The following is a 17278-nucleotide window of genomic DNA, read 5'->3' as shown; positions in this document are numbered from 1 at the left end:
TGTTGGGTTTGGTGATTTTATTTTTATTTTTATTATTTTTTATTTAATAGATAGAACTTGCTGACTTGCTGCTAGGTTTTGGAATTGGGAAGGATAAAAAAAATATTATTTTAATTAGCTGTATTACAAAATAAGAAAATGAGATGTAAGATGTGTTTAAAAAGTGGGTAGTTAAAATAAATAAAGTAATTTTTGGTAAGGTAAAATACATAAGTTTATTTATTTTTGCATGCTGTGGGTTACAGTTCACACTTATAAATTGGTATTAAACAGAGAAAAAAAACCTCATACAACCCAAACCTCAGTACACTTAGGGGAGTAGAGTAGAATTACAATGCATTACAGTGAGCTACTCCTTTGATGATGAGGCGAAATAGCATCCCATTGTTTAACTATTCAAACTAAATTAAATTACAGACTATGTTCTGTTCTCCACTCCAACTTGACACACTTCTAAAATCATCTGAAGCCATGTCTGTCCAAAATCTGCATTGAGCACTCTAAGTTGAAGCTGAGATCCTTTTCCTTCCAACTGGATTTTGTAGGGCCTGGAGATCTTTGCCAGAAATCACTAGTCTTGCCAATCCTACCACCACTTGGTACTTCAGTAGTAGTAGTAGAGGATTTGAGTTTATTCTTATATATGGTGAATAATTTTCAGAGCATGTATTGAAATTCCTAGGCCTTATTTTTGGCAAGCTGAGGAGCTCATTGATCTTGCTTTTGCCTTTGCTGATTCAGTTGCATTCATGTAAGTTGGAAAGAATTATGATTTCCCAATGAGCATTGCCTCCTATGATGAATTGATCCTCTGAGAACAAATGTTCGAGAATCCAATCCTTCCAACTTACTCGGAAACATTTCTTAGCTAAAGTTGCCTCTTTTCATAGTCATCTCTTTGTCTTGGGTTTGAAGTCAAAGCCAAGTCCAAATCTTCAAGTTCTCTTCTTAGGGTAATTTGTGTATCTACCCATTGGTCCAACCAGTGCCTCCATCATCCATTTACTATGGTTCAATCCGTATCAGCTGACTTCTATAAATATTTTCAGTTGAAAGCATCATTAGTTGAACCAAAAAAATTTGAGAAATATATAATCAAAAGATCATAAAGCAAAAGGACCTTACCAGATGGATAAACCACTATTCCTTTATCCATTCTCTCTTAAGCATGGCCTCTTTCCCACTCAAAAAATGCATCAGCCTCCTTCTTTGAAAATACACTGTCACCCCAACTTCTTTGTTTGTTTGTGTCTATCTGAAAGTCATAACATTTTGCCACCCATAACTTAAAGACGAAATAAGTTAAATACTATTAAGTAATATAGTTAATTAGACAGGCCGAAGACTAATATTCTTGAAAGAGAGACATGAGGAACAGATTTTTTACGAGAGTTGTGTTGTTCAAAATAGAATAAGCCAGTTCTTGTATTACATACCCTTGTCATCTTGTCTTTCCAATTCTGCGATTATTCACTTCCAACATAATTCCAAGTGCCTTCCACCATTCCAAATATTCTTGTGCAGCCTTGTGACTGAATAATTACAATGGACTGCAAGAGCTTTAGGGTAGTTATTGATAGTCAGAGTGAGGGTTGCCAGTGAACTCAACAACCTCAGCAGCAACTTGAGCAGTTGTAACAGCCACTTCATCAGCAGAGCAGAAGTGGAGGCAAGTCATTTTACCTTTGCTGGCTTTGAGTTTGTCTCTCTAATAAAGAACCTCTTCACTATGTCGAACCAGCTCTTCTTCTTAGCCATTGGGGAACCAATAAATCACATTGGCCTAAGAAGGTTTTAATTGATTCTGCAACTGTGCTTGTACGGTTTCTGGTAGTACATATACGCATCAGTTTAGAAAAAGAAGTTAAAATACCAATAACAATGGCGAGTTTCTCTGCGCTTTCTCTTCTTTGCTTTTTTCTTGCCACTGCTGGATTTGGATTTGGATTTGTTAGGGTGTTTGTTGCTGGGATTGATGGTGGGTTTTTGTCGCCGTCGAGCCACCGTTATCGAGTTGAAGCAGATCTCTTACCGTCGCCGGCGACCTGGAACAAACAAGATGGAGAGGGTCGGTGCACTTTGTTTGTGGGTTTTCAACAAGTTTGTTTGTGGATTTTTGATTTTGGTGAATCGTCCCACGTAAACCTCCTGTGATGAATATGTATAGAAAATATGTAAATTTAAAAATGAATTTAAAAAGTCAATATATTTATATATTTATTATTGTAAAAAAAGTTAAAGATAAAAAATAAATATGAAAAGAATATTGATATAATGATGACGCGAAAAATGAGATGACTTAATAGAAGTGTAATATTTCTTTTAGATAAAATATAGATGAGATTATGGTTTGGTGTAGTACTTACCAATTGTAATACTTTTCAATGACTAAAATTAAAAATTAATTTTTACTCTCAACAATTGGATAAAAAAGTTTAAAAAATTTGAAAGGAAATATATATAGCTAAAAAAAAAAAAAATGAAGCATACCAATAAGGACAACTTTGTCTACCCTATGTCCTCACCTTAATTTTATTTATTTTTTAAAATTATCTTCACCTTAAATTATATATATATTGTAAGTGCACAATTGCACCTGGACCCAAAGACAAAGTGGGCTCAGGCCCAATGAGCCTTAAACAATAAAATTTGTAGAGTGTGGATTTGAAATCTAGTTTTAGGGGTGTTGGAGACTTGACAAATAGGCTTAAGTGTTACAGTATTTGCTAATAACAAACGATTATGACAAATGAACCTCCTCGGGCGTAAGCCGAGGACAATTTCTCTATTATCTCTCTTTCTTCCTTGAACATTATCGTTCTTTTTTCCGTTTTTGCTAACCTCCCCCTCTTCTTTTTACTCTCTTCTCCTCTTAAATACTTCTTCTCTTTTCTTCACCCACGTGTCACCAAAATCCCCTTCCACCTCCTTCTTGAAATCTTTAAATAATAGCCAGAAGGTTCCATTCTACTGTTCAGGGGTCACTTCCCCATTAATGCGGCCAGGAAGGTAGGTGTAGGGTCTTTAATGTGGAGGTAGCAGCTTTTTTTTGAGATATTTTCTCACACCGGTGCGTCTAGAGGATACTTGGCTCCCCTCTTTAACCTACAGTCTTTCCAGAACTCTGCTTTGATCTTTCTAGCGAATCTCCAAGTCATCATGGGTCTGTCCGAGGAGAGATTTTTCCTCGAATGAATCCTCGGACCCTCGGCTTGCGAGCCAACTTGCAGTCCTAAAGGCCTTTAGTCAAGAATGAACTGACCCTTCTTAACAGAGCCCAAAGGCCCAAATACCTACCCAGGTCCTTTAATTCCCCACACACACACACCCACACACACACACACACACACACATATATATATATATGAGATGAGTTCAAATTACATATTTTTGAGATCGTTGATTTCTTTTATATCAAAGGGTGAAAAAGCACACATGGTAATGTCATAATTGTTCTCAAAAAATTAGTGATTTAAATATTAACTTTTCTTATTAAAGGGGAAAAATACTACATCAACTCTCCACTTTCCTCCACGTCATCATCTTCCTCCTCTCATCCTCTCTCACATCTTTCTTCTTGCACTATGTACTCTCAGGCCATCACCATTGATTTCTTAACAATATTGTCTTGAGGTACTCGAAAATTTTAGAAATATATGGCCAAAGTCACCATTGTTTTAGAGAGCGATTGTTGAGGCTAAGTATATCTAAAACTCTCATGACAAATTTTACTCTAGGTATTGCCAAAACACAAAACTCAATGGATGAAAAAAAAAATTCTCCTTTATTCAGACCATATACTGTGGTTAATTAATGGCAAAACAATACTCCTGTACTCCTTCCATAATAAATGAGTTTGCAAAATGGTAATCATGTTTATTAAAACAAAATAAAGACAACTTGGATTTACAATTTAATCTTGAGCATTTTATGAATGGTGGAGGCCTGAAAGTACATAGTGCAAAGAGAAAGATGAGAGGAAGAAGATGATGATTTGGAAGAGAATGGAGAGTTAATGTTGTGGTTTTTATTTCCCCCTTTAATTAGAAGAGTTAATGCCTCAATCACTAATTTCTATGAAGTAATAATAGAGTCCAAATCTTCTGTCCCATCAATTGGACTCATAATAATGGCATTACTATGAGCGTTTTTTGACCCTTAAATCTAATAGTAATCAATGTTTGCCTACAATTCTGGTATTACCCTTTTTTTAGAAGAAATTCTAGTATTACTTAAAGTTCCAAGAAACTTTCCACTCCTCCAATTGAAACTCTATTTATCTTATTATTTGTTAGGATGCTTTAATTAGGTGAACTATATTATTTAAGTTTCAAGATATTTAAAATTGTAATCCTACCAAAATTTATTACCAAAAATTGCAAGACATATAGTATAAAATTTAATATATATTTTTAATTAATTTAATAATCTATTATAAATTTTATTTTTATATAATAAAACTTGCACAATTCATAGTCCCTAAGTCAAATTGCTCTCTCTCTCTCTCTGTGTGTGTATATATATATATGTGTGTGTGTGTGTGTGTGTGTGTGTGTGTTAATTGTTAATTTAGAGTTTTGACTATCTCACTTATGATAATTTTAGTAATATTTGTAATTTTTAAACTATAATTTTTAATTAATTTGCACGGGTATATACTAGTGTATTTCAAAAGTGGATCTAAGAAATTAGCCATTAATATCTAATTCTTATGATACAATATCTCTCTCTCTCTCTTAATTTAATTTTATTATCATTATTTTTAAGAATCTTATGACTAAATCCTTAAGTGAACATTAGTAGGAAGAATATCTTAAATAAGAAGAGTATTTAAACTTGGTCTTTTCATTAGGAAGAATAGTTTAATGAGAGAACCGGAGACGTGGGTGGTTGATTCTCAATAACAATAAATAATAATAATAATAATAATAAAAAGAGAGACGTGGGGGGTTAGGCAACAATCACTGACTCAACATTATAAAAGTGGTCACTTGCAAAATTGATTGGGTAACGATTTGTGATTTTCTAGTGTTTCCAAACTCATTTTCATTGCAAGAGCTTAGTGAACAGTAATTCACTTGCCATGTGTCTAAGTTGTGTTAAAGTGTGTGGTCATAGAATTTTTGTTGATTTTGTGCAAAAAACTTATGAAAGAGAGTTTTTGTGAGACTTTCATTTTTTTTTCTTAATTTTTTTTAAAGTATGTTACAACTTAATTCAAACCAATAAGTTTGGTTTAGTCCAAGAGTCTTGTAGGTTAACTAGCACCTCTAAATATTTCTTAAATCTCCCCTCCCATTGTAACTCTTGAATTATCCAACCTAAAAAAATAACCAAAAATTTAGTGGTGTTCTTTTTTTTTTTTTTTTTTTTAGGTGTTCTTAATATGCTCACCTACGCTTCAAAACAGGCTTCATATACACATGGTATGCTCCTTTTCGTCTAATTCAAGCACCTTGTCTAATGCTACCTCTTCTGGTGGGCAAAAAGTGTTGTCTTTAGTTTTTGTTTGTGTGTATATGGGCTTAGTAGGTTACACACAATTATCCATTGGTATTGAGCTAGAAAAAAAAAAAAAAGCTCTCATAGAACCCAAACCCAAATGAACTTAAAAGAGCTCTTTTACTGTCAGTGTCTAATACAAAAAGCCGAGGGACGAGAATTTTATTTTACTTCCTGATAGTTTTTTACCAACGCTATTTATCATTGGATTGCAACATAACAAATGTGAATTGCAACTCAAGATAGAATTGACATAAGGACCATTTCATCTGCAAAACTCTTTCACCAAAGTCAATTATGGTCGGCTACACTAAATGATCAAATTGTCTCGACATACTAAGATGTTGAGTGGTGCACGGTGCTCCATGTAGCCCAGACCGGGCAAAATATAGCTAAATAAACTTATTTCTGGCACACAGAAAATCAAAGAAAAAAAAAGGCCATGAAACGTGTTTTGCGAAAAAAATGTATTATGTTGAGAAGCAAGATTTGGTATAATGGTGAGAATTTAGCTTAGGCCAAGGCTCCAATATGTGCAAATCTGGTGGAACAATAAATGAAGGTACTTAAAGGAGGTGATCCAACCGCACCTCCTAGTATGACTACCTTGTTACAACTTTACTCCAATTACTACCCCTGCCTCCAACAATTTCAGTGATTGTTTTGTTTCCCCAGTCTCTAGTGTCCTAAACGACGAACTTAAAACAGAATCATGGAGTCATGGTATTGATAAACCTTAATTTTGATCCCAGTTTGCATATAATTTTCCCAATTGTAGTTGTCATAAGAAGATAGACTAAGTATGTCCCTTTTCTAGAAGATGAGGAAGTGTACAAGACAATCTGTTCGTTACCAGTGGGAAGAAGCTCTCAAGTGGGGTAAGGAGATGTTGAAGGACAAGTGTATGATAGTTAGAGTGGGGAAAATTGCTACAGTCGCTACTGTCTAGTGTTTACCACTTGTGGAGGCAAGAGGTATAACTTTATATTTTGAGGTTTGAATCGAATTGAGAAACAGCTGGTGAAGCCAATTATAGCTGAAATTGATCGGAGAGGAGGTGCATACATATGCATTCCTAAGAAGTATTCTGCCAATGATAGAGCTCTTTGTGATGGGCTTGGTATTTATATGAATCCTATGTTTGTATAGATAGCCTTAGTCTTTGTGATGAAGTTGTGATAGGTGCTTGAGTGTGTGTAGGTGTTGGTTTTTATGTTGAGCTGTATAAGCCGGGTGAGCAGCTTGCTGCCTGTTTTTATTTTGGTGTTGTGAGCTTTAGTGTACTATCTGGTTTTTCTGTTAATAATATCAGCTTATTCAAATAAATAAATAAAAATGTATGTCAATCAACTGTGCAGCATTACAATGGGCTGCACGTTTAATGATGAGATGAAATAGCATCCCATTGTTTAACTATTCAAACTAGATCAAATTACTGACTATGTTCTCCACTCCAACCTGACACACTAACCAAGAACTCTTCTGGCACCAAACTTCTGAAATTATCTGAAGCCGTGTCAATCCAAAATCTGCAATGAGCACTCTAAGTTAAGGCTAAGACCCTTTACCTTCTGACAGATTTTAATAGGACCTAGAAGGCCTTTCGAGTTTGGATATCTTTGCTAGAAATTACTAGTCTTGCCAATCCTACCACTAGTTGACACTTTAGTAGTAATGGAGGATATGAGAGACAGTTTATTCTTATATGATGAATAGCTTTTAGATTATGTATCGAAATTCCCGGGCCTTATTTTTGGCGAGTTCATTGATCCTGCTTTGCCTTTGTAGATTCAGTTGCATTCATGTAAGTTGGAACAACAGGAGAGCTTAACAAAGAATTATGGTCTCTCAATGAGCATTGCCTTCTATGATGAATTGATCCTCTGGGAGCAAATGTTGGAGAATCCAATCCTTCCTAATTACTTTGTCCCTTGACATTTTTTAGACTAAGTTGCTTTCTTCTGTAGTCATATCTTTGTCTTAATCCAAATATTCAAGTTCTCTACTTTTGGTAATTTATGTATCTACCACTGTTTTAAAAACTAGATCGGACCGGCCGGTCCGACTGGTTCAACCAGGAAAACCGGTGCAGTCCGGTCCTATTAAATGTCTCAAAACCGGTCAACAACCGGTCAAAAACCGGAAACCGGTCAAAAAGTGGGAAAAACTGGAAATTTTGAAAAAAATGGTTTGATTCTCGGTTCGGTTTTTAAAACCATGGTATCTACCCATTGGACCAACCAGTGCCTCCATCTTCCATTTATTATGTTTTGATCCGTATCTGCTGACTTTTGAAAAAAGTCAGTTAAAAAAATCAGTAGTTGAACCAAAACTTGAGAAATGTATAATCATAAGATTATAAAGCAAAAGGATCCTACCAGATGGCCTCTTTCCTACTCATAAACAATGCATCTGCCTCTTCCTTTGACAAAACACTATCATCCCAACTTCTTTGATTGTTTGTGTGTATCTGAAAATCATAACATTTTGCCACCAATAACTTAGAGGTAAAATAAGTTAAACACTATTAAGTAAAGTAGTTAATTAGGCAAGCTAAAGACTAAGGATATGTTTCGTAACTGTTTTTTTCCCTTATTTTCCGTTTTCAAAAATAATTTTTTATTTTTGAAACTAAAATTTGTTTGGCAACCCAAAATAAACAGAAAACAAAAATCGTTCTCAAAACTCAATTTGTGAAGGAAATTGAAAACATGCAAAAAGCTATTTTCAATTTCTAGTTTTCAAAAGTCAATGAAAACATTTATTTAATTTAATGAATCTATCTCATTTAATGAATTAGCATTAGAGTTCAAATCTTAGTAACAACATATTTTAGTATTTTCTATTTTTTTCTTCTAAAAACCATATATATATTTTTTATTTTAACTAACCAAACATGTTTTTGATTTAAAAAATATAAGAAATTTGTTTTTTCTTTATATTCCCAAAAACAAGTTTTTGAAAATAGAAAACAAAAACTGTTATCAAACATAACCTATTATTTTATAAAGTGAGAAATGAGAAACAGATTTTTCATGGGAGTTGTGTTGTTCACATTAGAATGAGTTAGTTTTTGCTGCATCCATATCTTGTTATCTTGTCTTTCCAATTCTGCAATTCTTTACTTTCATCATAATTCCAAGTACCTTCCACCATCAGAGACGGACCCAGGAATTCAAGCTAGGGGAGCCGGAGATAAGTGAAAAAAAAAATTCAAATACGCATCCATATAATATTAACAAATTATCAACCAACACATATATACAAAAATCATTGTTTCTTAATATGTTAGGATACAATCACCTACCAAGAAAAAACAAAAGACACAAAATACTATTGTTTCTTAATACATTATCTATAAAAAGGGAACTCAACGCTATTTTATAAATTTATCTAATGTCAAATTATCTTTAATGTGTGATGCAGTATTTTGCATTGATTTGCTTTCTAGTTAAGTTTTGGCCGTGTGTTTTGGACATATTTTTCATTGATTGAGAATGCACAATTTTCACTCATTAAAGCAACTTAATTCCTCCAACTTTCTGATCAAATGATGCACTACAGATGTTTTTTTTTCTTTTGCTTCACAGTGGGTTAAGTTTCATCAGTATTAAAGCAGTTCTGTTGCTACTTAGAAGCAGATTTAAAAAATATATATATATATATATATTTTTTTTTTTGGGACTTGAGTATTATGTACAGTTATGCAGGTACATGGTTCATTATACACGAAGTTTAAAATAGTGAAAGTGCTCCACCCTCCAGCTGCCTGTGGATGTCCTAGCCTTCTACCCAAGTGATGGTGAAGTTGTCTTGTTACAATCTAGCAATTCCATTGTCTTGTGCAACATGCGGTTGTGTGTATTGAAAATGGCCAGCCAACTATGAAATAAGGGGAAATTCTTAGCTGGTTACTATGTCTGTACCTGCAAGGGGGGCCCAAGATACAAGTAAGGGGGGGCCAAGTCATTTTTTTTTTAAAATTAACCTGCTAATTTTTTTTTTTTGGGACCCAGGGGGGGCCCGGGCCCCCTTGGGCCCCCACCTGGGTCCGTCCCTGTCCACCATTCCAAATCTTCTTGTGCAGGCCTGCGACCACAATGGACTGCAAGCACTTTAGGGTGGTTATAGGCTTATAGCTTGGCGTCTTACTGCTCTACCTCTAATAATAGCTTGAGCCCTTAAACCTTTTCCTTGCCTGCAAAACCCCCATAGATGTTCATCAAAACTATGCAATCCTTGAGAACTAAAAAAACAGGTCTAATTTAATTTGTGTGCAGACAAATTCCTGACATATGTTTTCCTTTTAGGCATTACTTTATGATATACAAAGTTTCCAACATTTGTAAATTAGCAGAGAATAAACAGGAGTTAAGAAAGGAGAACTGAAATAAAGAGAGGCTGTTTAAACACACATGGTATCCCTGAAAGGCAGACTGAATTCTAGTGGAAGCAAATTTATGGATTTTGGTCTGACATTGATGGTTGGACTGAGGGGCTTCACCTTGAAATCTAATGACAGAAAACTCTTCCACTTCATTTTCACATTGATGGCTAGATTGAGGCGTGCTCGTGAACCAGACAACCTCAGTAGCAACTTGAGCTGTTGTAATAGATGCATCAGCATCAGCAGTAAGAGCATGGGCCACAGCAAGAGCAAGCTTGATCTGCTCTTCCCCTGCCTCACCTAGACTTCTTTCATTCAAGGATAATGGTGCAGTGAGTGAGGCTAAACTTTTGATCTTATGCCTCCAAAATTACATTTCCTTCTCTTACCCTGATAATGGTTCTAGCAGTGAGGACAGAATCAAAGACCAAAACTGAACAAATAAGCAAATTATTTTACCTTGGTTGGTTTTGAGTTTGTCTTTCTGATAAAGAATTAAAAAACTCTTCATTATGTTGAACCAACTTGTCTTCTTAGCCATTGGACAGCCAAAGTATTACAGTGGTGTAAGAAGGTTCTGATTGATTGTGCAACTATTCTGGTAGGGTGATTTATGGGAATTCATACATGCATCAGTTCAGAAAAAGAAGTTAAAAACCAATACCAATACAGAATACTATCGATTAATAATGAAGCAGATTAGTCACTGAAATAATTTATAATTGACTCGCAAACTTCTACTCCATGTAAGAATTGAAAACTGGATGCTAAGAAGAATATACAAGGATGAACCTCAAAACCATTTCACACAAGCAATTGTCTGGTTGCTCAAATTTCCAATAAATTAATGTTATGGCAATCCTACATTAGTGCTTCGTTGTAGAATGTGAATGAAATTTAAAACAATTTCTTACTAATCTGCAAAATCCTCTGTTAGCGGTATTCAGCAAATCAAACAAAATTCACCTCAACAAGAAATTTATTTCCCTTCAACATGGATACTATTTTTATGAAATTCAGACAGAAATCCTATTAAATTCAGGTAAAAAAGATGACCAGTCTGCATGCATAAAAGAGGAAGCTGCAGAATTGGCAAGCTGACAAGCATTTGTGAGAAATTGCTTGGGACTTGATCAACCCAGGGTTTAGAAAATCCCTAATGCATGACAACAATACCTTACTTAACAGCTCTAATCTCCCAGCATGGTGTTTTGCATTCCACAACAAAGGCTGCAAACCTCAGAGCTACTAGTAGGTAGTAGGTACAAGTGCAGCTGACAAACCTTTAATAACTGCATAGGATGAGCCTTCATGAATTGTCCGAGAAGGCACTATGGATTTCTTTTCAGCCAACCAAGAAGTAGCTGAAATTTTGAAAAGAAACTGAGTTAGATAAAACTACAAATCAAAGGCGAAAACACCAGTGCTCAATGTGTACTAATGCTGTCCAAATGATGGTCTAACGAGATAGTAAATTACTGTGTTAACCATAGTGGTAGATCTTAAAGCTGCAATTTTAGGCACAATGTGTACTAATTCTGTTCAAATGATTCTTTATTTAATGGCTGAAAAACACTTTGGATTCCCATATACATCAAGGTCCACAGAGCATGTCTCAAAAGGAGGAGAAAGGTGTAAATATGGAATTTCTATCCCAGCTAAAGCATCCTGCAGTCGCGACAATAACCAATCATTGTTGTTCTTTATTTCAGTAATAATCCCAGAGTCCAATCCATAATGGAGCCAGGTATATTCTGAATAGTCACCAATGAAAACTACAAATGAAACTCCTTTAAAGGATAAAGAATCTTCAACCAAAAATTAGAAAAAAATAGTTGATTGAAAATTGATTGCCTCTTAAAACAGGACCTAATTTCTCACACCCATTACCTCGAACATGAATCCCACATCTTATAGATTCCCACAAAACCAAATTTGATGATGACCAATATCATAATGAATTTTCCCATAAACCCACTTTGATGAACAATCCAAAGTGCCACTCACCCAAAACTAAAACTCAAGTCTCTCTATGGTTTCATGATTTCTTTGGAAGAAAAAGGAAAAGGGAACCCACAAAAAACAAAAAACAAAAACAAAAACAAAAACAAAAAAAAAACAAAAAACAAAAAAACAAAACAAAAAAAAAAACCAAACAAACAAACAACTGAAGCTCCAATATAATTTAAAAATTTTCATGCTAAGACATTGATGTAATATAATAGAGGGCTGTAAAACCAGTTTAGTTTAGTACCACAATTTTAGGTCCAAGGCTCTTGGTTAGTAAGCATTTATTATAATTGTGCTTGTATGATTTACTTTGTGGTTTAAATATGGAACAAATATTTCACATCGCTTAAGAGTGTGTTGCGTATAGTATAAAGGCGTACCACAATTTGGTTCTTCATTTCATCTTTGAATACAAAGCTTGTACCTCAAGAGAAACTCTTTCGTTTAGTACTAACTTCTACAATGATCTGAAATTTGGCCCCCCATTTGATCCTACAATCAACAAACAGTGTCCAATTGTAGAAGGAGGTGTACAACCTTTCCTTCAAGCATGACTATATAATCCGCCACTTCCAAATAGCCCAAAGAGTGGCTGCAATAATGACAATAGAATAAGAAAAATCAGTATCCAAAGAGCATCTCTCTGCCCAAATAGAGAGCCAATTAGTAATGGAATTTGATTCAATAAATTCAAATCTAATCTAAACTAAAGGGGCCTTGCATTCTAATGAAGTGGTCAAGATCAACATGAGTTATGGAATAGTCTAGATCATTTATATCATACTAATATTTGGTGGGTACACATATTAAGGAAACAATTATATTAATGGACTTTCTCTAACATTAGATCAATATAATATCGGTCCACTGATGGTGTCCAATCAGTTCTTCGGTGATAGCTATTATTAAGTTTGGCACCTTCAGAAAATTCTAAAATAACGTAAATATGGGGAAAGGAATTCTTTATTTGCTCATTTTAAAAAAAAAAAAAAAAAAATTCTTTTGACTTCAATGAGCACTATGTTTTATATTAAACAGGCAGTAGGAACTTGTTTTCTTTCTGTTTCTTTTTTCCCCTAGGTTCAAGAAAGCACTTAAACAGATCTTCTTGACAAAATGCTATTGTGATCAATGCAGTATGAAATAGCACAGGTATATATATCTAGACACATTGAACACATATATCTAATTGCTTATTGACTAAAGACCAAATACTTGTAGAGGGGAAAAAGAAGAAGCAAATTCTGAGATTGTTTATAAGCTTGTCAAGCCAAAATCTCACCAACACCATTACATCCTAGATCTTGACGCACTTGATTACACCATTCATCAGAAGCTGGATCTCCACAAATTAACCACAAATCATTATACTTTGGCTTTTTTATGATTCTGTATGGTTTTGCATCTGGGTGTTCCTACATAAACAAAGTCTTAGCCAATAGCTATGTATACTCAACTGACATTTAAGACTTAAATAAGTTGACAAAGCACCTTCTCATATTGCATCCCAAACATCATCAAAATCTGTGACCATTTGATGTGATTCATCCCATGAAAATTGTCTGTTCAAGAAGATTTTTCATATCAAAGTACTGTTTTCTATAATGACTTTTCAGAAAATCTTCGTCATGTAGTAATGAGAATCATTCCTTGAACAACATAAACATATCTATCCATGCTTGATTGTTGAAAGTGTAAGCAGTCTTCTTCCCCTTCTTCCTCTAGCATTACATCTATGAGATAACGGTCCATTGGAGGTGTCCAATCTGTTGCCGAACAACCACTGTTTGCATAGCAATGGATATCATCCCCTATTACAGACCAGAGATTTTGTTAATTAATGCAATAAGAAATATGTATTTCAAGGATGATAAGTTCAATGAGACAACTTTTACTTCATTTTTTAAAATTAAATGCTGGGGTAACACTCGTTTTCGCCAAAGTTAGATAGATCAGCATTGTCAACCCGACAACCATGTAGAAATATTTAGAATGATAATTGTATGGGTTCTATGTCATCAGAATTAGGATAGCAATGAAAGAAAAGGAAATAATGCACTGAAAGGACACTGATATAGTAGGTTAAGAACACAACAAAGAAAATAAGACAATATATAAGCAGATAATAACTTCCTTAAAATTATTTGGGAAGCTCTTGTAGCTGAAACAAGAAACCTACCAATCCTCAAATCTGGTTCTTCACTGTCAAAATCTGCATTGCATGTCAAAATGCTGTATCTTCCATTACAAACTTCTTCACCATATATAACACATAATTTGTGATAGCTAGGAACGGATTTATTTCTATCTGACCAAGCATCAGGATGCACCTGCATATTTTATACATAAGCCACATAATAAAACTACAAATATTTAAAGGATACAAGAATGAATAAATGGCAAGGCATTATATATGTTTGAAATGACAATTTGCACAAGCATAGTACTGAAAGGGCATCCTGCCATTATGTGCACATTTACTAATCATCATCTTGTGGAACACGACATATAACCTGCAATCAAATCACAGTTGATAGCCAAGCCAATAATTTAAATAAATTACAAAGTATATGGGATATTTATGAGGTAATAAAATTTGAAACACGATACAATATCACTTTTAGGCATTTTATCAAATAGCTGCCAGCCCAAGCATAAAGTGTTCACGTTATTCAAATAAATTACAAACTATTTGAATTAAAATTTCAAAGTGCCAGAAGTTCAATTGTTAAAAGAGGAAAAAATAAATAAATTTAACATACCTCCATGTTTTGAAATTCCAATAGAAAGTTAAGCAATTCAGAAGCTAGTCTCTGCTACAACACTGAAAGAATTAGCCTGGGTTAGGGTTTGAATTATTAAAATTGTATTGTTCATATACAAACATAGAGGATTTTGTTGTATTCTGCTTTTGATGTCAACAATGTAATGAGAAATATTATGAAACCAAATGATGTTGTACCTGGAAGGAAGGAGTAACTATTATGAGTAAATATTGCTATTTGTTTTACAATTTTTTTATTGCTGCCCCTCCTCCACCTCATAGACAAGCCTCCCATCAATCTGAACACAAGGGCGTTGGCTATCTTGGACCACTCTCGCCTGCCTTTCTTGCAGTGTTGTTTCAGCAATGGACAGTCCTTAATATAAAGTTGCAGAAGCGAGGGAGGTAGGCACTTCTCTGGGAGGGATGCGAGTTTAGGGCAATCTCTGATGAACAATTGTTCAAGAGCAGAGAGATTTTGAAAGCCTTTTGAAGATAGGATTACTATATTTGGAATGCTACATAGTTAGCTGGGTAAGAGAGGAAGGAAGCGTCATCGTCAGCTTCCCATCTTGCTCATCTGGAAACGACTGCCAATCTAGAATTCCACCATCAATACGGAGTGATGTAAGAGAGGTTAGTCTGTTTGTGTCTATCTGAAATTCATAACATTTTGCCACCCATAACTTAAAATAAGTTAAAGACTATTAGGTAAAATAGTTATTTAGACAGGCAGAAGACTAATGTTCTTGAAAGAGAGAAATGAGAAACAGATTTTTTATGGTAGTTGTGTTGTTCACAATAGAATAAGCCAGTTCTTGCTGCATTACATACCCTTGTTATCTTGTCTTTCCAATTTTGCAATTGTTCAATTCCATCATAATTCCAAGTGCCTTCCACCATTCCAAATATTCTTGTGCAGGCTTGTGACTGAATAATTACAATGGACTGCAAGAACTTTAGGGTAGTTAAAGTTTGGCATCTTATAGCTCTGCCTCATAATTCCTTTCGCCCACAAAGCTTTCCTTGCCTGCAAAATTCTCCCACATATTTTTATCAAAATTACACAATCTGTGAGAACTTAAAAAAACAGGTCTAATTTGTGTTTATTTTTTCCTGCTATTATTAGAGTTAAAAGTTGACATAAATTTGCTGTCAGTACCAAATTCCTGAAATATGTTTCCTTCTTATAGGCAGAACTATATCATATACATAGTTTCCAACACATGTCAAGTAGCAGAGAATAAATAAAATTTGAGGAAGGAGATATGAGATAGAGTGACCTTCTTTAAACTCACAAGGTAAACCCCTAAAGGCAGACTGAATTCTAGTGACAGCAAATTCATGGATCTCTCTCACGCATTGATAGTTGGACTGAGGGGCTTCACCTTGAACTCTAATGACTGAAAACTCTTCCACGTCATTTACACATTGATGGTTATATTGAGGGGTGCTGGTGAACTAGACAATCTCAGAAGCAACTAGAGCAGTTGTAACAGCTGCTTCAGCAGCAGCTTTGGTGGCATGGGCCACAGCAAGAGCGTGCTTGATCAGCTCTTCCTCAGCCTCATCTAGATTTCTTTCATTTAATGATGATGGTGCAGTGAGCAAGGATAACCTTTTGATCTTAAGCCCTCCAAAAATCCATTTCCTTCTCCTATCCTGATAATTGTTCTAGCAGTGAGGAACAGAATCAAAGGCCAAAACTGAACAAATAAGCAAATCACTTTACCGTTTCTTGTTTTGAGTTTGTCTCTCTTATAAAGAACCTCTTCAATATGTTGAACCAGCTCTTCTTCTTAGCCATTGGAGAACCAATAAATTTCATTGGTCTAAGAAGGTTTTTGATTGATTCTGCAACTTTGCTGGTGGGGTGGTTTCTGGTAGTACATACATGCATCAGTTCAGAAAAAGAAGTTAAAAGACCAATACCAATACAGAATACTATTGATTAGTAATAGAGCAGATTAATCAATGAACTAAATGACAATTGACTTGTAAACTTTTACTCCATGTAAGATTTGATAAATGGATGCTAATAAGAATAAGGTAGAACCTCAAAACCACTTTGCAGAAGCAATTGTCTAGTTTCTCAAATTGCCAAGAAATTAATGCTTTGGAAATTGTACATTAGTACATCTTTCTAGAATGTGAATGAAATTTAATAATTTCTTACCAATCTGCAACATCATCTATTAGTGGTATTCAGCAAATCAAACAAGATTCACCACATCAAGAAATTCATTCTCCCTTCAACATGGATACTAAGTCAGAGACAAAGCCTTAAATTCTGGTCAAGAAGAGGATCAGTCAGCATGCTTTGATCAGAAATTCGGTTCCCTGTTTGATCTTAAATTCAACAAATCGTTCCAAATTTTAGACAGGAGGTTTAAAGTTACATTAGGGAATGATTCCTAGCTATTGCTTACAGATTGTAACCACATGCTTGCAGTAATAAAGAGCTTGAGAAGCATTGACAGCCTTTCCTTCAAGCATGGCTCCATAAAACTGCATTCCAAATAGCCAAAAGAGTGGCTGTAATTACAACAATAATAGAATAAGAAAGATCAGTATCCAAAGAGCATCTCTCCTCCCAAATAGGAGCCAATTAGTAC

General features: G+C 34.7%; 1 protein-coding gene and 1 pseudogene across 2 annotated transcripts in view; both read right to left on the bottom strand.

Annotated features, from left to right (window-relative positions):
• LOC142615031 (putative disease resistance RPP13-like protein 1) overlaps positions 1-17278 on the bottom strand; it is a 44620-nt gene that overhangs the window by 21732 nt on the left and 5610 nt on the right. Inside the window, exons 6-10 of one of the 2 annotated variants that reach the window (XM_075787701.1) lie at positions 16840-17171; positions 16396-16543; positions 15947-16325; positions 15498-15693; positions 14862-15261 (exon numbers count right to left, since the gene is read on the bottom strand). The exons of the other annotated variant lie outside the window; for it this stretch is intronic. The gene's annotated coding sequence lies outside the window, so the exon portion shown is untranslated. The remainder of the gene's footprint in view (positions 1-14861; positions 15262-15497; positions 15694-15946; positions 16326-16395; positions 16544-16839; positions 17172-17278) is intronic. 2 annotated transcript variants of the gene reach the window in all.
• LOC142616919 (protein IQ-DOMAIN 11-like) lies at positions 372-1758 on the bottom strand (annotated as a pseudogene).

This window comes from Castanea sativa, chromosome 11 (genome assembly GCF_040712315.1).
Source record: "Castanea sativa cultivar Marrone di Chiusa Pesio chromosome 11, ASM4071231v1".
NCBI classification, from domain to species: domain Eukaryota; kingdom Viridiplantae; phylum Streptophyta; class Magnoliopsida; order Fagales; family Fagaceae; genus Castanea; species Castanea sativa.
The sequence above is the reverse complement of the archived record's forward strand: the minus strand, read 5'-3'. Positions and strand labels throughout refer to the sequence as shown.